The sequence below is a fragment of the Manis javanica genome, chromosome 8 (assembly GCF_040802235.1).
Source record: "Manis javanica isolate MJ-LG chromosome 8, MJ_LKY, whole genome shotgun sequence".
Lineage (NCBI taxonomy): Eukaryota > Metazoa > Chordata > Mammalia > Pholidota > Manidae > Manis > Manis javanica.
In genome coordinates this window covers 113,671,491-113,694,834 of record NC_133163.1, presented here as the reverse complement: position 1 = coordinate 113,694,834, position 23,344 = coordinate 113,671,491, and the positions used below count along the sequence as shown (strand labels likewise).

At 36.4% G+C, this 23,344-nt stretch overlaps 1 protein-coding gene across 6 annotated transcripts in view; it reads right to left on the bottom strand.

Moving 5' to 3' along the window:
* Window positions 1-23,344, bottom strand: part of ZNF609 (zinc finger protein 609) — a 299,633-nt gene that overhangs the window by 126,456 nt on the left and 149,833 nt on the right. The window lies entirely within an intron of this gene.

Below are 23,344 nucleotides of genomic sequence, written 5' to 3'. Positions count from 1 at the left end.
TCTGGTGTTCAACTAAAATAACTATAATGTGGTCTGATATTGGAAGAAAAAGTGACCACAATGGATTTCTTTGAAGGCAGTATATGAAAGTACATCAGACTGTACATGTTATTAAACTCATGTGATAATTTTAGAATCAAACTCTGAGTATGATTTGACCCTACTATACTGATAAGGACATCCACTGGTATTATTTTTAATAGCAAGAAGTGAGAGTCAACTTCAATGTCCATGACTAGGAGAACAGTTAAATTACAGTGTATCCATACCATGGAATGGTGTATGGCTACTGAAAAGAAAAGAGGTAGATCTAAATGTGCTACCTTTGGAAAAAGAGCTGAATTATTATCAGTTCAAAAAAAATGTCTGTTGCACAATAACATGTCTAGTATAAATCCACTAAAAACAAAAGCAAAAAAATTAGCATTTAAAATCCTTTTGCAATCTCCCTTGTGTGGATAAAGCTTGCATGTACTTAGAAAAAAAAATGATAGGATACCTAAGAAACTGAACACCAGTTAATCTCTGAGGAACAGGATTAAAGGGCAAAGAATGAAACTTTCTTAAATTTCTATTTTATACTTCATGTAAATTTAAAGTTTAGTTACTAAATTTTGTCAGTTTAGTTACTTTAGTTACTAAATTTTGTCAGTTAACAGAAACAAAAAAATCTTAAGATGAAAATTCCTTCAATTTTCTAACACCAAACCAGCAAAACATGCCTGCAAAGCTTCCTACCTTACATCACCTTCTTCCTGTCTCATAGAGGAGAGGTGGCCCTCCTGCCGAGGTAAATCACTTATAAATTTCACTCTATTATCTCTCTCACCTGTAACTTTTTTTTCTCTGTGATTTCCTACAATGGAGCATTTAAACATGTTCAAAACCTTCCCATTAAAAACACGACACGCCTCCCATGATCATTATTTCCTGCCCAGCTACCACCCTATTTCCCACAGGCCCTTCACAGCCAGACTGAAGTTGTCCTCACTCAATGTTTCTATTTCTTCAGTCTGGAATACTCCACAATAGGTTTTTTGATCCCATCTCCTCAAGCCATTGGTATCTTTTTACTCCCAGGTAAACTACATTCTTAAGGCTAAAATCTGAGCAACACCTTTTAGTTCTTATCTTCTTGATCGCCTGACACTGGTGGCCTTTGCTCTTTCTTAAAACACTCTTACACTTCGAGTTCATGCTGTCACTCTCTCCTGATTTTCCTTCTCTCTAGCTGCTCCTTCTTACTCAGCCTACCTTTGAATTGTTCCACTTGTTCCAAATACGAGCCCAAGCCTATCTTCTCACTCAAAACCACCACTCCTCTGGCTTCTGGTCATGAATTATTCACTCAACAAATATTTATTAAGCATCTATTATGTAAAAGACACTGTTTGTTCCCAGGCACTGCTGCATTGTTGAAACACCTAGCATCATATGTTCACTTACATGCTGCTGAATCCTAATTTGTACTTTCTGCGGTCAATTTTCCCTTGAGGTTGAGATCTATATACTCAGGGGTATACTCATATTTTCTTCCAGAAGAGAAAATTCAGACATCTCAAATATCAACTATATTTCAATAAAGAAAAAGAAAAAGACATGGCAGCTGACACCATAACCAGACATTAAACAGTTCTTAGAAGCTACATATTCAATTATTCACAGAAGATTTACTTTAGCACTCAATTTTAACCTAGTCAGCACCTGGTCAAGGTGAGTAGTGACGTCTGTTTCAATATGCACTAGAAAATTCAAGCACATTGAACATATAATTTGAAAACTATAGACTAGCCATAGGCAGCTCTACAGACTCAGGCTCAGTTTCCTAAAAGTCAGGGCTAGAGCTTGTCGTCTCTGCTCCATTCTTTTCACCTTGGGATACAAAAACCAACAAACAAAAAATAACCTGCAAACCAAATAAAGTGAACACAACAGAATGCTAAGTCTTTTCCTGAATCATTCAGAATCATAGATGTCAGAAGAAAGATCTCAATTAAACCTGTATCATGGATGGACCAAAGTGTACTCAAGAACCTAATCATCATTTATATTGATGGTCCTTTGAGAGAACATGAGAGTTCCAAACTGAGACATCACAAACCACATCTTGCTCTTCAGTGGCTTGGGAAGGAGGAATGGAAATGATTCTCCCTAATTTAGGGCAGCTGTTCTTAAGAGTTTTGGGTCTTGGGAAACCGAAACCTTTACAGTCTTAAAAATTAAGAACCTGTCAGAGCTTTATGTCGGAGATAGCTATTGATATTTACCATATTAGAAATCAAAACTGAAAGATTTTTATATGTACTAATTAGCTTATTTAAAACAACAAACAATTTTGAAATGATAAAATTAGAAACACATACAACAAATTAGTAGCGGCCAGAAGCCAGGGGTGGTGGAAGGGGGAAGGGAAGTGGGTGTGGTTAGGAAAGGTCAACATAAGGAATCCCTATAATGATGGAACTGTACTGTTTTCATTGTATGCAAACCTACATATGTGACAAACTTCCTCAGAATTAAATACACATACAAATGAGTATAAGTGTAATGAGGGAAATCTGAACAAGATAGGTAGTCTGCATCAATGTCAATATCCCTGTTGTGATATTGTAACTACAGGGCTTTGCAAGGTGTTACCTTTACTAGGTAAAGGGTACATGAGATCTCTCTGAATTATTTATTACAATTATCTAAAAATAAAAAGATTGTCATTAAAAATTTAGAACTCCCTAAGAGCTTTTATTTATGTGGAATATGTCTGTTGATATTCACCATACTAGAATTTAAAAAAAATTAATATACATTATTTTGTTTAAAACAACATTAAAAAACCTATTACATATTAACATATATAATATTTTAAATAAAACTAACTATAATTGTTCAAAGAAAGGAAAGAAGAGAAGAGTTGCATTGGTTTACACTTTGCAGATCTCTTCAATGTATAGTTTAACAGAAGACAGCTAGATTCTCATGTCTGCTTCTGCATTCAACCTGTTGGTGAAATGTTTTGAAGTACATAAAACTGGCCTCACACAGACTGTATCTATATCTATATCCTTTTCAGATAATTGTAGATACTCTTCTTTGATATGACTCCAAAACCAACAAATGATAGTTCTTCAAGGTCAGTAGCAATGTGGATTCTGAAACTGTATTAATGAACTTTTTGTACTCTGATATATTATAATCCATTGGTCTGTCTTGCACTCTGAAAGTTTCTTTTACCCATGCTTGATTTTTAACACCATGTATTAGTCATTTGGAAAAAACTGGTTCACTGAGTTATAAGCCCTTTTCAAATATTAACATTTCATTAATACCAAAAAGTCATATTCATTAATATTGCCTCTTAGCTCATCAAAAGGTCTCTAAGTGTTGTTTTGTTAAGTTGTCAAACTCATAGGGGAGCAGATACAAATTTTCCAAAATTATGTTTGCTTGAAAGTTTAAATTTTATCATTAACAACAAATATTGTCAGTTGTTTTTCTTGAAGAGGCTCATTTCATTTACTGTCCAGAAAATATCTGCCAAGTCTGAATAACTATAATTTGTCAGTTCTTTCAAGTAAAAATGGCAATTCATGAAAAGACTGGCTAGTTCAGCTTGCAACACAATTGCATCAATGGTTTACATAGAGACAGACATCATACTTTGGCATGCAGCATTAAGTGCTTTATGTATACTTCCCATTTTGTCGTGCAGAAAATAAAATGACATGTACCCAAAAGTCGAGATTTAATAAACTAATGATTTTTACTGCTTTATTAAAGACATTTTAAGTGATACTGGCTTTATAAATTTTTTCTTTCTTTTTTTTAAACTTTTTTTGACCCCCTTAACCTATTTTTCCCAGCCTTTACCACTGCTCTGGCAATCACTAATTTGTTTTGACTTTTTAAAAAAATATTCCACATAAAAGAGAGATCATATGGTATTTGTCATTCTTTGTCTGACTTATTTCACTTAGCATAATACACTCTAGGTCTATCCATGTTGTTGCAAATGTCAAGGTTTCATTCTTTTTAATGGCCAAGTTAAGATTCCATTGTGTATATATACCACATCTTCATCCATTTACCTTTCAATACTTAGGCTGCTTCCATATCTTGGCTATTGCAAACAATGATGCAGTAAACATAGGGGTGCATATATTTTTTCAAATTAGTACTTTTGTTTTCTTCAGGTAAATTTACTGGATTATATGGTATTTCTATTTTTTAATTATTTTGAGGAACCTCCATACTGTTTTCCATAGTGGCAACACCAATTTATATTCCCAACAGCGCACAAAGTTTCTCTTTTCTCCATATCCTTGCCAACACTTTTTATTTCTTATCTTTTTGGTAATAGCCATTCTAACAGGTGTGAGGTGGTAGCTCATGTGGTTTTGATTTGCATTTCTCTGATGATTAGTGATAAAATTGAACATCTTTTCATGTGTCTGTTGGCCATCTTTATGTCTTCCTTGGAAAAATGTTCAGATCTTCTGGCCATTTTTGAATTAGATTTTTTATTTTTGCTGGTGAGTTGTGAGTTATTTATATATTTTGGATATTAACCCATTATCAGATATGATTTGCAAATATGTTCTCCTGTTCAAGAGGCTGCCTTTTAATTTTGCTGATGGTTTCCTTTGCTGTGCAGAAGCTTTTTATTTTTATGTAGTTTCACTTTTATTTCTGCTTTTGGTGTGAGGTTTAAAATCATAAGACCTATATCAAGGAGCTTACTATCTTTTCTTCTATGAGTTTTATGGTTTCAGATCTCATTCTCAAGTCTGTAATCCATTTTGAGTTAATTGTTTGTATTGTTTAAGATAGTGGTCCAGTTTCATTTTTTAAATGTGGCTGCCCAGTTTCCCCAACTCCATTAATTGAAGAAACAATCCTTCCAAGATTGTATATTCTTGGCTCCTTTGTCATAAAATAATAGGACATGAATGTGTGTTTATTTTTGGGCTCTCTATGTAGATCCATTGATGTATGTGCCTTTATTTCATTAACATCTTACAGTTTTCAATATACAGGTCTCTTACCTCCTTGATTAAATTTATGTCTAGGTATTTTATTCTTTCTGGTGTAATTATAAATGGGATTGTTATCTTAATTTTTCTTTGATAGCTCATTATTAGGGCCTAGAAACACAACAGATTTTGCAAATTGACTTTGTATTCTGCAACTTTATTGAATTCATTTATTAGTCAGAAATTTTTTGATGGAGTTCTTAGGGTTCTCTACATATAATATCATGCCATCTCTAAATAGTGAAAGTTTTACTTCTTCCTTTTCAATTCAGATGCCTTTTCTTTCTTTTTATGTCTGATTGCTTTGGCTAGGATTTTCAATACTATGTTGAATTAAAAGTGGTGAGAGTGGTTTTGTTCTTGATCTTAAAGGAAAAGCTGTTAGCTTTTTACTGTTAATTATGATGTTGACTGAGGACTTGTCATATATGTTCTTTATTATATTGAAGTACATTCCCCCTCTATACCCACTTTATGGAGTTTTAATCATAAATAGATGTTGAATTTTGTCAAATGTTTTTTGTTCTGCATCTCGAGATGAATATATGATTGTTATCCCTCATTTTTTTCAAAGTGATGTATCATATTGACTAATTTGTGGGTGCTGAAACCGTTCTTGTATCCCTGGAATAAATCCCACTTGATCATGGTATATGTTCCTTTTAATATACTGTTGAATTTGGTTCGCTAATATTTTGTTGAGGATTTTTGCACCTATATTTTTCAGAGTTACTGGTCTGTAATTTGCACTTTTTGTGGCAGTCTTGTCTGGTTTTGGTATCAGGGTCATGCTGGCCTCATAAAAATGAGTTTGGACCATCCTCTTCTATACATAATAAAGGTAGTGGATCACATATTAAGCTAGTATGAAGGTTAAAACACAAGAGTAGTAAGAATAACTATGATTTATAATAATTAGTTAAGGGATATACAAGATAAAAATATATAAGATGTGACATCAAAAACAAATTGTGAAGGGTGCAATAAAAATGTTAAGCTTTAGAATGGTATTAAACTTAAGTTGTTATCAATTTAAAATAGAATATAAAATAGAATAGATATAGGTTGTTATAAGCCTTATGGTAACTACAAAGCAAAAATCTCTTGTAAATACACAAAAGATAATGAGAAAGGAATCTAAGCATACCACTAAAGAAAGTCAGCAAATCACAAAGGAAGGGAGCAAGAGAAAAAGAAAGGAAGAGAGGAACTATAAAAACAGCCAGGGAACAATACCAAAATGACAGTAAGTACACAGACCTTTCAAAAATTAAAAGTCAGTGGGCTAAATGCTCCCATCAAAAGACATGAGTGGTTGAATGGATTAAAATAACAAGACCCATCTATATGCCGCTTACATGAGATTCATTTTACATACACAGACTGAAGGTCAAGGGATGGAAAAAGATATTCCATGCAATGGAAACCAAAAGATGGAAACCAAAAGAAAGCTGGAGTAGCTATATTTTATATGAGACAAAATAGACTTTAAAACAAAGACTGTTATAAGAGACAAAGATGGGCACTAAACAATGAAGAGTCAAACCAACAAGAGTATATAATATTTGTAAATATTCATTCACCCAACACAGAAGTACCTAAATAAATAAAGCAAATATTAATGGATGTACAGGGAGAAATAGAAAATAATAATAATCAGGGACATTAACACTCCATTTACATCAATGGATGGATTATCCAGATAGAAAATCAATAAGGATGAACATCAAACTTAAATTACATGTTAGACCAGATGGACTTAACAGATACATACAGAACATCCCATCCCAAAGCAACAGAATACACATTCTTCTCAAACACAAATGGAACATTTTTCAGGACAGATCATATGTTAGGTCACAAAATAAGTCTTATTAAAGTTAAGAGGATTGAAATCTATCAAGCATCTTTTTCAACCAAATGGTATGAAACTAGAAATTAGTTACACAAACAAAACTGGAAAATTCACAAATATGGGGAGATTAAACAACACTGAACAACCGACTGATTGAAGAGATCAAGAGAAATTAAAAAATACCCTGAGACAAATGAAAATGAAAATATACCAAAATTTGTGGGATGCAGCAAAAGTAGTTCTAAGAGGGCAGTTCACAGCAATAAATGCCTACCTCAAGAAATAAGAAAAGTCTCAAATAAACAACCTAACTTTACACCTCAAGGAACTAGAAAAGGAAGAACAAAGCCCAAAGTAAGTAGAAGGAAGGAAATAATAAAGATTAGAGAGAAATAAATGAAACAACAACAAAAACAATATAGAGAAAATCAACGAAACAAAGACCTGGTTTTTTGAAAAGATGAACAAAACTGACAAGCCTTTAGCTAGACTCACTAAAAAAAAAAAAGAGGGAAGACTCAAAGAATGAAAGAGGAGATATTATAACTGATAATACAGAAATGCAAAGGATCATTGGGAACTACAATGAACAACGATACCCCACTTAACTGGATAATCTAGGAGAAATGGAAAAATTCCTAGAAACATACAGCCTACCAAGACAGAATTGTGAAGGAATGGAAAATTTGAACAGACTTATTAGTCTCTCAGTAAGGAAACTGCATTAGTACTCAAAAACCTCCTAATGGACAAAAGTCCAGTACCACAAGGTTTTCCACAAGGCTTCAGAGGTGAATTCTACCAAACACTCAAAAAAGAATTAATGCCAATCTTTCTCAAACTTTTCCAAAAATTCTTATCTCTTACTGTGAGGGCATAGTAGTGAAAAATGTGATAGCTGCTAGTGCAATTTGGTGCCACTGATTTGATTTGTGCCAAGATGCCAGCCATTTTACCCACCATTGCTTTTGCATCATCAGTGCAAATGTCAATAGGGTGAAAAGGGCAAATAATGTCTTAGTATGAATATGAAAATAATTTTGCAGAACCTCTGGAAAGGTCTCAGATACATAGGGACCTAAGGGTTCAATTTTGAGAGTGAATCAAGTTTCATGTTTTGGGACTGGGGAAGTGATCAGGTTCTCATTTGATTCCTAAATAAAACTTAGATTCGGTGTATCAATGATTCTGTAACATCTTTCTACATTGATAGATGGCAACTATAATAGAGGAGGCAAGGATTTAATAATATGGGTAATTGTTGAACCACTGTGTTGTATATTTGAAACCAACATAAGACTATATCAATGATACTTCAATTAAAAAAACAGATTCTGGTAGCAAGGAATTTGAGGGAGATTGTTGAGCAGGCAAACAAGAGTGCACAACAGGGCAGTATGGAAAGGAACAGTGAAGGAAAAAGAGACAGGAAGACAGGGAAAATTATTAGCGTAAGTGAAGTGAGAAAGAACACTCCTAAGATCCACAAACTAAGGATTTTATAAATAAGATATGTTTACAAGTTAGATGTTAATAAATTTCAGCAACTTAGTAATAAGTGTTTCAATATTCTGGGAGACTGAAGGGCTCAACTGTGTAGAAAATGGACAAATGGATGATGGTCATTAACTACTGATAAAATTGACCTGTATCCTTAGGAGAAGGGGGAGGATCCATCTCTCTAGTAAATTTGTTTTTAAATTGCCAAGGATAAAACTTTTCTGAAATTATAATTTAGTAGTTCAGAAATTAAATATGCCATTATTTAAAAGAAATTTAAAAATGGGTCCTTAATGACTCAGGAGCCATCATTTCCTACAGAACCTTTCTTGTCTCCGGTATTTACGCTAAAGGTAAAGAGATAAAACTTGAAAGTGGTATGAAAGGTGTTGTACAGTACAGATTAACACCTGATTATGGTCACTCTTAACACGACTGAACCAAGCAGTAAATGGCCATCTACTTAGATAGACCTCATTGTCCCCTAGGTGATTTTGTGTTTTAGGTTACAGAAAACCCACTGATTTTATGTAAATTTTATATAACTTCCACGTAAGACTTATAGATTTGACAGGAAACAATGGGCAATTCTGACGAGAGGCCATTTTAGCTAAAGAAAGCACCTTAAGCAGCACAGCTGATTTGGCTTCCTAAAGAGCATGTTTCTATACTATCTCATTTTATATCATGTGTATATTCCTAAAACGCACAGGCAACAAAATCATAGCATCACAGTGTAGAAAAGCCTTAAAGACCATTTAGCTAACCACTTGAGGGTGAAACCTTTTCTATCATAGGTAGTTATAAACCCCTACTCAAACTCCATCCCCACCTACCTATGTGGGTGGAGAAAATATAATAAGCCTTACTTTACTGGAGTGGTTTAAAAGATTAAATTCTTTAACATATGCCAAGTGTCTATCAGTGTGCCCACAGTATTCTGGCAACCTCAAATGATACCCATTATTAGCTATTCTAAAATTTAAGTCACTCTTGAAAGCGTATGCTGGATTTCATGTCCATTAAAACTCCCTAGATTTTTTCTACTCAAACTTTGAAAAGATTCTCTTTCATCCCTGATACCCAATTTCTTTTCCCAGAAGCAACCAATATAATGCATATGTTTGCTTGCTTTTATGTACCCTCCCTTTATTCTTTTTACACAAATAACAGTGTACTACAAATACTGCTCTACACCTTATTTTCCGTGCAACAAAAATATAGATAACTGCTTTAAACTTTAAATGCCCATCTTTCTAAAAGACAGACTGGTCAAAATCTCACCTCTATTACTTAATAGATGTGTGACCACAGACACATTATGCAATCTTCATTAATAAGCCTAAGTCTTCTCTTCTGTAATATAAAAACATCAAGGATAATATATTTCATACAGTCGTTGTGGCAATTAACTGCATGTAAAATGCTTGGAGTACAGTGCCCAAGACACAGAAAAACTTCAATAAAAATTAGCCAATAATAATAATGATAGTATTAATAACATCTTGTTAGCTTAATTCCACCTTTCAGTCTCTTATGAAATTGTCACTCTCTATTCAGACATTCGGTACTTGAGCTATTCATCTATAGTGGTCCACGATGGCACAGATTTGACTCTTCCTCATGTTTTCCCTTCCCTCTTGTTCCAATAGAGGAATATCTCTTTCTTGTGGGAAATCCATTTCCCCAACCTCATTCCACTACAGGAATGGTCCTAACTCTACACAACATAATGGAGTATGTTCTCCACAGGCTACAGAGATTCTTTCTTCCTCTGATCCCTTAAGTTCTAAGGAGTAATTAAATGAGAAGCTGCCAGTAGCCATTTCTTCTAACACATGAAGGCTTGTCTAAGAATAATTTAGGTATAAGTACAATAGGAAGATGAGCAAAGACAGAATCCTGATGACATTATTTGAGCCCCTACAATATAATCTACTCGTGGGAACCTACAAATTCCTCATCTGCTTAAATTAACTTAAGCCACATTTCTATCACAGCTGAAAAGGTCCTGACCACTATATATCACCACAAATTTATATGCATACTTTCTATTTAGTCACAGAAGTTATAATTTTTTTTTCATGTTGCACAAGACTGGACCAAAGGCAGAATCTCCATCCAGCTGACAAACATCTAGCAATCAATTCTCTTTAAATACAGCTCTTCAGCCAGCTCTAATGTCACCCAGCTGTATCACCATCCAGTCCACATTTCTACACATTATCAACAACACCATAAAAGGCTTTTTCAAATATCTTGAAGAAATCAAGGTACTCCCATCTACCTACCCAACAACTCTACTGGCAAAAGAGAGAGAAAAAAAGTTTTTAGAACTTAATTTGATTTGAATAAGCATTCTTTTTCTCGATTCCTTTCTTCACTTAGAAACATTACGTACTGTGGTCTAAGCACTGTACTATGGCAAGTGATAAATCTAATATGACCCCTGTCTCCAGGTCTGGTGGGGTAAACAAATGTGAACAAGTACTTAAAGCAATGTCATAAAGGATAGAAAAGAGGTAAGTACAAAGGAAATAAGATCACTTGTGACTACCAGGGTAACATTTCAGCTGAGTCTTAAGGAATAAGAAGTTCAATCAGAAAAATAGGGAAAATTAGGTTATTTTAGTCAGATGCAATGCCAAATACATGGCCTGAGAGGGAAGCACAATAGTCTGGCATAGAGGGGTTGGAGGGAGTGATGGGAGATTACATGTCATGGTAAAGAAAGTCCCTGTAGAGTTATAAGTAGGGAAATGATATGATCCAGTATGCTTTTTACTTTTCACTATGACTTTGAGGGAGATTAACCAGAAGGCAACGACACCAATTAGAGCCCACTGTTGTAGTCCGAGTAAGATATAGTGGTGACTTGAACTAAGGCAGTGGTAGTTACAATGGAAAGGAAGGAATGGGTTAGAGATGGAACTAACAGGAGTTGGTAATTGCCTCAATATCAGAGGTACAGAAAATCCAGAATGACTCCGAGGTTTCTGGTGCCATTATCTCAGATAGGACATACAAGAAAACAACAGCAACAATAACAAATTGTTGGTGAGACAGAAAAAGAAAACAAATTAAACTTTGAACATGAGTTTTAAGTAGGTAGCTGGATATATAGGACTGCAACTCAGGAGAAAGGTCAGGGCAGCAGCCAATAGAAGCCAATGAGTTTGTTTGGGTAAGATGGCCTGAGGATAGAGAGAAAAAAAAAGAAAAGAAAGCTGAGGAGAGGAAGTAAGGAAACCAACACCTAAAGGATTAAATCCGGGAAGAAAAGACCACAAAGAAGGTAAAAATTAAAATAATCATGATGAAAGAAGCAAACTTTATTTGTATGTCGCCACTTTTCAAAGCATTTAATATGTATTCCTCCAAACAACCCTCTGTAGTAATTATTATAGTATTTCCTTTTTAAGATTATGAATATAATAAGGCCAAACAGGTTAGGTGAGATGGCCAATGGCACACAGCTACTAAGTGATAAAACTGAGATACAAATTCAGGCAATATGACTCCAGAACCCATGAGGTAATAAAGAAGTGAGAACCAAATCTAAATGGTGTCACAAGAACTCAAAGCAAAATGGAGTTTCAGGAAGAAAATGGGCTAGTGTTAAATAACCTTAGCAAGAAGCTGAAACTGAAGGAAAGGATAAGGCACAGAAGCTAAACTGCTCTTGGTAAAGGAAAGCACGAAGTGGTGAAGGGATGGTAATTAGAATTTATTGTGTGTCGACTGTGTGCCAGGAGTTCTACATGTTATCTTATTAAATCTTCTAATACCCCTATGAAGTAGATGATAGCTTTGTTTGATAGAAAATAGAAAATAGAGCCCTGCGAAGGTTAATTGATTTGTCCATAATCACCCAGTTACTAAGTGGCAGGGCCAGGTTTGACCTAAGGTATGTCTGACTCTGAAGCTTATACTCTCTTCCATTATACCGTGATATTCCACAGAAGCTTAGGCATGACTACGAAGGAGAGTGCAAGTAGATAACAAATTGTTTAATATTTTGTTCTAGGATTTTGCTTTACCAGAGGTAAATGTTAAGTTTCATGGTTTGCAATTTTGAAAATTTGGACATTAGCCTGCCTGGAGCCTTCCTGTTCTTCATCAGTATTCCCTAGACAAAAGGATCTCCGATCACATGTGCAGACTCTCCCAATATTTTCCAGTTGGATAAAACTTGGATTTAGACATTTGAACTCTGCAAAAGCTTTGAGGAGCTTTGTCAAAGAGGAAGGAGGATACTTGCTATTTAGTAGTCCTCTGGTGAAAGAAATTCCTCTTTTGTCAGAAAGAACAAAAGTTGATCAGGAGTTTTTATCTATTTTTAGATCTAGTCTTGTACATTAGTTTTGGTAAATCCTTAGTTGCATAAATGATTTTTGCTTAAAGTTGCATCATAACATGGTTCTGATTTTTCAGTACAAATATCCTCAGAAGTGGTACTGAGACACTTGCCCTAACACAGTGAAGCTTTGCTGAACTATATTTCATTCTCAAAAACTACTCCTTAACTCAGCTCTTCTAAAATAGACCAACAAAACCCAAAATACCAAATAACACTATATGAAATTTTTATTTTTGTAAAACATAGTATGGGGCTCACAAAAGCCTACAGAAATTGAGAGGGGCAATTCATCTTTCAAGCAACAGAAGTTTCTTAAATACTGTAACTTAGAAAGACATCAAGCATTTGATATTGGAAGAAACTCAGTCCTTTAAAATCTCCTTAACTAGTGTAAAGCATTAGGCAAAACCAACAATATTAAGAGTTACTATATTTTAATTAACAGAATTTTACTTCCTTCACTACTAAACTTGGTCCTTATTCTAATACTCACAAATCTATTCACAGAGCAATAAAATGGAGAATCACACAACTTTATAGGGCTCAGAAAAGTAGGTATTTTGTATTTGTAGAGTCAATACAAAGTTTATATACTTGCTTGCAAAAACTTAACTTTAGACTAGGAGACAAACTGACAAACAAATCATCACTATAGAACAAAGGGCTGCAAGTACCCTGCCCAGAGAGTGACTGCCAGAGGAAGAGGGAAGACTTCATACTGGAATGGACCTAAAGGATGAGTAGGACTTTCCCAAGGAAAAAAGAAAGCATACTCCATGCAGAAGGAACAACCTACTCAAAAGTGCATAGGCATGAACACACACAGTATATTCAAAGACCTGGGTTGGAGTAAAGAGCACGGGAAGAGAAAAAACTTTCCAGGTATTAAGAAACTACTGAGGAATAAAAATAAGGCAGTGATGTTATCAGATTTGTATATTTAAGGGAAGGAAAGAGCAGACTAAAAGAGATTGAAAAGGAGGGCTCCTAGCTAGATGCCTGTTTCAATAAACCCAGGAAGTGGTAAGTAGGGAGGTAACAGGAAGGATTCAAGAGACATTCAGGATATATGAGAATTTGACTTCATGAGTTAACAAGCACGTAGATAATCAGTAAGGGAGGTAGGGTATGATTAGAATTTCTGATTCAGAGGGTTGGGAGATATTTACTGAACCTCTAATATATGTCAGGCAGTATTCTAAGTGCTGAGGATATACCATGAACAAAACAGGCCAAAATCCTGATCTCTGAAGCTTAAATTCAAGTAGATGTTATTTCATTACTGAAAGGAAAAAGAAAAAAAAGAGAAAAGAGGAACCACGTTTAGTTTTGATATGGGGAGAGGCTGAAGAAAGCTGCGTGAGATTGGTTTTTTTTTTTTTTTTTTAACTTTGGTCAGTTTCTAGCACTCTAGGAAAAGATTGAAGTGGAAAGAGGCAGAGAGGAAAGAGGTAGATAGGTCTTCAGTGCACAATCTGAAGGAGTACTCTGACTATTTAAGGATTTCAGAGTAATGTATAAATAAAAATGAAAACACAATAGAGTATTCCACCTATGTGACTGGGCAAGATGAAAAAGTTGAGCAATGTCCAAGCTGACAAGAGTACGGCAAAGAACTAGGCACTCTTACGCAGTATTAGTCAGTAGGAGCATGCACTGGTAGAAATTCTGGGGAAGGCAATTTGGCGATATGTATCAAAATGTAAAACACATACACTTTGTCTAAAAATCCCACTTCTAGAATTTGTATCAAAAAAATAACAGGGCAGGTACACAAAGATACATGATATACAGTTTGCTTCAGTGTTGTTTTTAATAGCCAAACAAAAACAGCCAGAAACAATCTACATGTGCATCACAGCACGGCTCTCTATCTACCATCAGGAACAGATATTATCCACAACATATTTTTGAGTGGAAAAAGGTTATAACACAGCATATACTAAATTAGCTCATTAATATTAAATTGATCTCTATGTAAGTATATATGTTTCTACACAATATGTAGATCAGAATTTAGAAATACAAGTTAAGACCTTGCAGTCAGAAAAATAAGTTAGAAATAGAAGTTGAGACCTTGTAGTGATCTCTAGGTAGTGAGAATCTGTATGATTTTTAGTTTCTCATATTTTTAAAAATTTGTTTTTTCATTATTGAGAATATATTATTTTAGTTTCTTATAGAAGTTTTTTTTTTTAGAGGAAGAGAGATGTTTACATATGTGAAGGTTTAGGTTTAATTTAAGAAAAGGGATGTAGCTTGATGAAGAAATGGGCAGGTAGGTGAAGAGAGTAAGAATAGTGGGGCATGTAAGCAGAAGCGGGAGGCAGAAGTATAAGGACACTAAGTCAGTACATCCACTGCACTGGTCTCTGGGCAACAGGCTGGTCCCAAACAGCTGGGTGGTTTCTAAGAGCTAGGGAAAAGGGCAGTACCACACAAACATCTTCTTGACCTTCGTAAGGCAATATACAGAACCTAGAGACTGCCTGTATTCATTTGATTCTAGTTGTTGAGACCCAAGCAGCACCCTTCCATGCAGGTGCAAATATCTAAAATCTTTGTTGAGAAATAAACAACAGTCCCAAACCTCTCTCTGTGGCAACCAGAATTCTACTTGGAACAGGGCCAGAAAAAGCCATGTCTCCAGCACTTCTGAGAAAACTGCGGCTGCTGCTTATCAAATTAAAATGCAAAGCAGCTCACTCCAGACAGTTTCTGACTGGAAACTGTCAGAAAGGGATTATGGTTTCCACCCCAAGGATGCAGGTCAGGGAAACAATACCCATCCTCTTGTGTGTGAGAAGGAGGGAGAAGAGGAGAAAGATTAGGCCCATTTCCAAAAAGCACTCCTGTCTGGTTGTTACCGTGGTAACCTCCTTTCCCTGAGCTGCTCTCATTTGTCTCTCTCTGCCTGACCTTCATGTTGTTCTGACAGTAACTGAGGAAAAGGTGCCCGCCTGCCAGTTAAGCACTCAAGTTGAGGGCGCTGAACAAGAAAAAGAGGCACTCAAAGTTCCTCTCATTCTAGACTCTAAATGGTGACCTTAGAGCGATAAGTCCTGAAAGAGATTTCTGGTGGCCTTTGTCATTCCATCCTTCCTCCCTGCTCTCAGGGCACCTCACTTCTCTGATATTACCCTTTTAGTGTGAGGAATCTGAGTCAGAGTCAAGTGGATAGGTGAGAAGTCACAGAGAAAAGAAAAAACAAGACATGACAAGCTGAAGAACAGAGGTAATAAAATATTAACTCAAAAATGCCTGAGACAATAAGTATAGTGGTTAAGTATAGTTTTTAGTTTCCTCTCAGGATCTGTGCACATGTTCAGTCAGTGCGGGTGTGAGGGCAATTAAGGTACTTGGGACAGGGATGGGAAGGGTACAAATACTTAGTGCTTTTCACTGTTTTTCTTAAGCCCTTGATACATAAAATTCAATCATTTAACAAATAATTACTGAGTACTCCCTATGTAGGTCCTGTGCTAGACACTGGATATGGAGTATAAAAGAAACAGACTAAGCAAATATAAATTAGAAACCTATTAAGGAACAAACAGGGCAAACGATAAAGGAACAATTGAGCTACCCAGTGTAGTCAGGAGTGTTTTCTCTGAAGAGGCTGGATTTATGCTGAGACTTGAAAAATGAGAAGATATGAAGAATCTATGGATAAGCAATACAGGCTGAGGGAACAGCATATGCAAACCCCTGAGGCAGGAAAGAAGTTGACATTTACTTGAGATCCCAATTTCATTCATACTAGACATACCCATGGAAAAATGTGAGTCAGATGATTTTAGAAGCTCAGGACACCAAGGGAATAAGTAACATTAGAACAGCTAGCCAAATATTATCCACTAAGTTCAAAGATGATTAAGTTATTAAGGTATCAATTACAAAATGCTATGGTCTATGGACAGAACACTTACCCAATAGTTCAGAAAAATAGAAGCTATAATACTGGGGTCAGTTTTCTGTTAAAAGCAGTCACTGCCATTCCAAAAGACACATATATGACTACGTCTGACTTCTATTAGTTTACCTTATACAGAATCCTCAGCCTCACTAAAGCCTTCACCACAAATCTGGTTAAACCTATTATGTTGGAATAATGAGCATATAAAGGAGGTAACAGGGCCAGGTTTATTCCAAGTTTTCTACCTTTTAGCTGTTAAACCTTAGGCAAGTCACTTTACTTCTCCAAACTTCAACCTTATGAAATGAAGTAGCTGGACTTTATGATCTCTAAGGACACTGTATTAGAACTTTTTCACTTAAAAGCAACAGAAAAACACAGCCAAAATGGGAATTTAGTAGCATTCATATAATATCAGGCCATGAGTGATGTAGGAGCTCACATGGAGTCATGGAGGCCTAGTTTCTATCCCTCCCTCACTTGGAGCTGTTTTCTCTGGTCCTGTTTCATTTTCAGACAGGCTCTCTCCTCCTGGGTGGAAAGGTAGTGGCAGCAGTTGAAAGGTTTTTCTCTAACCTTGAACCTTTGGCTGACCCAGAAAGAAACAGAAAACCTGAAGAGACCAATTACTAGCAACGAAATTGAATTGGTTATCAAAAAATACCTAAGAACAAAATCCCTCTACGAGATGGCGTCACCACTGAATTTTATCAAACATTTACTGAAGACCTAATGCCCATCCTCCTTAAAGTTTTCCAAAGAGTAGAAGAAGAGGGAATACTTCCAAACTCATTCTATGAGGCCAGCATCACTCTAATACCAAAACCAGGCAAAGACACCACAAAAAAACAAAACTACAGACCAATATCCCTGATGAACACAGATGCAAACATACTCAACAAAATATTAGCAAACTGAATTAAAAAATACATCAAAAAGATCATCCATCATGATCAAGTAGGATTTATTCCAGGGATGCAAGGATGGTACAACATTCGAAAATCCATCAACATCATCCACCACATCAACAAAAAAGACAAAAACCACATGATCATCTTCATAGATGCTAAAAAAGCACTTGACAAAATTCAACATCCATTCATGATAAAAACTCTCCAGAAAATGGGTATAGAGGGCAAGTACTTCAATATAATAAAGGCCATATATGACAAACACAAAGCCAACATTATACTTAACAGTGAGAAGCTGAAAACTTTTCCTATAACATTGGGAACAAGACAAGGATGTACACTCTCCCCACCTCTATTCAACATAGTACTGGAGGTCCTACCATGGGAATCAGACAACACAAAGAAATAAAAGGCATCCATATGGGCAAAGAAGAAATTCAACTGTCCATATTTGGAGATGACATGATATTGTACATAAAAAACCCTAATGAATCCACCCAAAAACTACTAGATCTAATATCTGAATTCAGCAAAGTTGCGGGATACAAAATTAATACACAGAAACCTGTTGCATTCCTATACACTAATGATGAACTAGCAGAAAAAAGAAATCAGGAAAACAATTCCATTCACAACTGCATCAAAAAGAATAAAATACCTAGGAATAAACCTAACCAAGGAAGTGAAAGAACTACACTCTGAAAACTACAAGACACTCATGAGAGAAATTAAAGAAGGTACCAATAAATGGAAACACATCCCCTGCTCACGGATATGAAGAATTAATATTGTCTAAATGGCCATCCTGCCTAAAGCAATCTACAAATTCAATGCAATTCCTATCAAAATACCAACACCATTCTTCAATGAACTTTAGCAAATCATTCTAAAATACATATGGAACCACAAAAGACCCCAAATAGACAAAACAATCCTGAGAAGGAAGAATAAAGTGGCGGGGATCTTGCTCCCCAACTTCAAGATCTACTACAAAGCCACAGTAATCAAGACAATTTGGTACTGCCACAAGATCAGACCCATAGACCAATGGAACAGACTAAAGAGCCCTGATATAAACCCAGACATACATGGTCAATTAATGTAGGATAAAGGGGCCATGGATATACAATGGGGAAATAACATCTTCTTCAACAGTTGGTGTTGGCAAAACTGGACAGCTATATGCAAGAGAATGAAACTGGATTATTATCTAACCCCATACACAAGAGTAAACTCGAAATGGATCAAAGACCTGAATGTAAGTCATGAAACCATGAAACTCTTAGAAGAAAACATAGGCAAAAATCTCTTGAATATAAACATGAGCAACTTTTTCCTGAACGCATCTCCTCAGGCAAGGGAAACAAAATAAAAAATGAACAAATAGGACTACATCATACTAAAAACCTTCTGTACAACAAAGGACACCATCAGCAGAACAAAAAGGCATCCTACAGTATGAGAGAATATATTTGTAAATGACATATCCGACAAGGGGTTAACATCCAAAATGCCTAAAGAACTCACACGCCTCAACACCCAAAATGTAAATAACTCTATTAAAAAATGTGTGGTGGATATGAACAGACACTTCTCCAAACAAGAAATTCAGGTGGCCAACAGGCACATGAAAAGATGCTTCACATCACTAATCAACAGGGAAAAATGCAAACGAAAACCACAATGAGATATCACCTCACACCAGTTAGGATGGCCAGCACCAAAAAGACTAAGAACAACGAATGCTGGTGAGGATGCGGAGAAAGGGGAACCCTCCTACACTGCTGGTGGGAATGTAAGCTAGTTCAACCATTGAGGAAAGCAATAGGGAGGTTCCTCAAAAAACTAAATACAGAAATACCATTTGATCCAGGAATTCCACCCCTAGGAATTTACCCAAAGAATATAATTTCTCAGTTTCAAAAAGACATATGCACCCCTATGTTTACTGCAGCACTATTTGCAATAGCCAAGAAATGGAAGCAACCTAAGAGGCCATCAGTAGATGAATGGATAAACAAGAGGTGCTACATATACACAATGGAATACTATTCAGCCATAAGAAAGAAACAAATCCTACCATTTGCAACAACATCGATGGAGCTGGAGGACATTATGCTCAGTGAAATAAGCCAGGCGGAGAATGACAAGTACCAAATGATTTCCCTCATTTGTGGGGTATAACAACAAAGCAAAACTGAAGGAACAAAACAGCAACAGACTTACAGACTCCAAGCAGGGACTAGTGGTAACCAAGGGGAGGAGTGAGGAAGGGTGGGTGGGAATGGGGGAAAAGGGGATTGAGCGGTATTATGATTGGCACACATGGTATAGGGGGGATCATGAAGAAGACAGCTGAGCACAGAGAAGACAAGTAGTGACTCTGTGGCATCTTACTACACTGATGGGCAGTGACTGCAATGGGGTACATGGGGGACACGATAATATGGGTGAATGTAATAACCACATTGTTTTATCACGTGAAACCTTTAAAAGAGTGTATATCAATAATACCTTAATAAAAAAATTAAAAACCTCTCAATGGCAAGTTTGGCAGAAATTGTTCACCAAGAAGGTTTAATATTGCCTTTATGAGCCAAAGAGACAATAAATAATATGAGAGGGGAAAGTATTCTATGCATAATTTCCAGTAGGGAAAAAAATTCATGATAGAAACTTGAGCCTCATAAGGGCAGGGGAAAAAGAAAGGGGGCATTACAATTAGTATGAATAATATGTGTGGGGAGCATGGGGACGGCTATACAACACAGAGAAGACAAGTAGTGATTCTACAGCTTCTTACTAAGCTGATGGACAATGACAGTAATGGGGATTGTGGGGGGGACATGGTGAATGGGGGAGCCTAGTAAACATAATGTTCTGCATGTAATTATAGATTAATGGTAACAAAATAAAACCAAACAAACAAAAAAGATAAGCAAGTGTGCACTGAGGTTCCAGGAAATAAAGGAACGAATAAATTGTGAAAAAAAAAAAACCCTTGAGCCTCCATTCCAAATGGAAACATAATAGCGGCAAAACATTTATTGTCTCTCGTCTTTATTTTCCTCACATGTAAAATTAAAAGCTGATATATTAAAAGACATCCAAAAATGGCAAAAATATAAATACATATCTGACAGTTTGGTTGTATCTAAAAAATGTAATGACTATATAAATCTATTCTTTGAAGTCCTTCTACTTGGGGGAAGGGTGGGGGAATAGCCTGAATGCTCATCACAGGTAAACATTTGTTGAATACCTCTTGTAGGCTGAGTTGTGTCCCACTAAAATTCCTATACTGCAGTCCTCATTCCTAGTAGCTCAGAATGTGACTGTATTTGGAGATAAGGTCTTTAAAGAGGTAATTAATTTAAAATGAGGTCATGAAGGAGGGCCCTAATCCTCTATGACGGTGTCATTTTTTTTTCGTTTGATTTTTATACTTGATTTATATGTGAATCCCACATTTCTCCCTTATTATTATTATTATTATTATTATTATTATTATTATTATTGTAATAAAATGCTGAAGTGGTAGGTAGATGCAAGATAAAGGTAGAAAACATAATTTAGTGCTGTAAGAGGGCAAATGTAGATGATCAGGTCTGTGCCTATAGACTAAGCATTGATCCAAGCTAGACAAGGGCAACAAAACATCCACGGATGCAGAAGATTTCTCTCAAAACAGTGGGGTGAGGTTCTAAGCCTCACCTCTGTTGATCCCCAATTTCTATGACGGTGTCATTTTAAGAAGAGGACATAAGGACACAGACCCACACAGGGACGCCTCGTGAGGACACAGGGGAGAACACGGCCATCTGCAAGCCAAAGAAAGGGGCCTCAGGGGAAACCAGCTTTGCCAGCACCTTGCCTCATAGCCTCCAAAACTGTAAGGAAATAAACTTCTGTTGTTTAAGCCACCCAGTGTGCAGCACTTTGTTACAGCAGCCCTAGAACATTAATACAGGGCACTCTCCTGGCACTCCAGGGGAGACAGGTATGTACACAGACAAACAGGTGAGAAGGGTGTGGAGGGGCAAATTATGAAGATTATCAACTTAGCAGAATTTCGTGTGCTGATTGAAATGATATATGGTATGTAAAAACCTGGAAAATGTTTATGAAAAATATTAAGTGAGAAGGCAAACAACAGTATTATCTATTCTATGATAACTACAAAAGATGGTTTGTCAATAGGAAAAATAGAAGAAAACTTGTAAAAATATAGGGTTTTGCTGAGATTAGATCCTTGATGAGTTTTCATTTTTTAAATAATTTATGCTATTATAACAGCAATACAATGAATTATAAAAGAAAATACATACACATTTTGCCAGTTCAAACTACCATAGTTGTTTATTGGATATTAAATAATGGCAGAAGGAACTAATGGTACGTTCCTTATTTTTCTTAACATTTCAGTCCACTTCAAATTTCTGCTTTTGAGAAAGCTATTCTGAGTATTTTAAAAGGGAATTCAAAGAGGTTTTATGAGCCTAAAGATTGCACAAAAATAGTAACTAAAAATGTATTTGATTCTGTATTCAAAAAACAATGATCTACAATGACGTTCTAGAGTCTTGCGCAGTTATAAGCCTCAAAACCAGGCTCATCTAGAAACATACACAAGCAGAATCTGCGGAAGTGAAACGACAGGTGAGTCAGCAGGAAGGGCCTGGGCCCAGGCAGCCGTGCCCAGTGCCCAGCCTGGAAGACGAGGGGATGTTTTCACAACAGACTGCCACGCCAAGGCCGGAGTTCGCAGCCACAATGCAGCAGCACAGTCTGATGTGTCTCAGTGACTCTTCTGCACAGGGCCCAGCACGGCTTGAATATGTTGCAAGGTGAAAACAGCTGCTCTAATGCTGCACTGGGTGTTAATCAAGCCACCTCTCGAATAGCAGCAATGCTTACATCAAGGACCTTCATTTGCCCCCAAGGCCCTGTTTCTACCTTGATTTAGCAATTCTCACTAATAGCAGTCTCTTGTCCTCGTCCCACACAAGGTCCCAAGCTTTGGGGTTCTGCGGACCGAACAGGTTTGCCCTTGGTAGCCCCTCCAGGAGAAAAGCTCCCCAGAAAGGAGACAGAGCTTTATTTTTATCCCAGTGAAAGTCCCTATCCAATCCATTAGTAGCTACGATAACCATGGTGTAGGGCATTTCCTGGAAAAGCTATATAACCAGCTGGGATTAATGAACTCTCCCTACCATTAAATCCTGGGAGAGGCCATTGGCCTGAATTGTTACTAAATTACTCTTCTGTGTACGGCTTTATAAAGGGAGACGGTAATGGGGGTCAGCAGAGGCCGTTAATTGTACAAATAGTTTGTTAGAAACTACAGTAAGTTAAGAAGTCACTCTGATCCACAAATCAACTCAATACAGTCCTGAAGTAGAGATTCAAAACTTCCCAGGTTTCCTTGACTTATGCGAAAAGATACAAATTGTACAGAAGGTGGCCAAAGTGTACAGACTCCTGTATGCAGGAACACATTCTTTACATAGTGCAATTGATTTTATCTTCCCCTCTCCCTGCTCTGACTGCAGTTGGCAGAAAATACAATGGGGCCAACTCGAGATATCATGGACTTTTCCCAGTTAAAAATGTCTATGGGCAATTTCTCAGTATTTTGGACAGATTCTCCCTCTCCAGAGTTCTCTTCTTCCCCAGAATAGTGGCAGCTGCAGGAAAAGCTACGTATCCTCAAAGCAGCAAAGGAGGAGCTTTGCGTCCTCACGCCTCCTCCTGGTGCCCGGGGCCTGCTGGCCC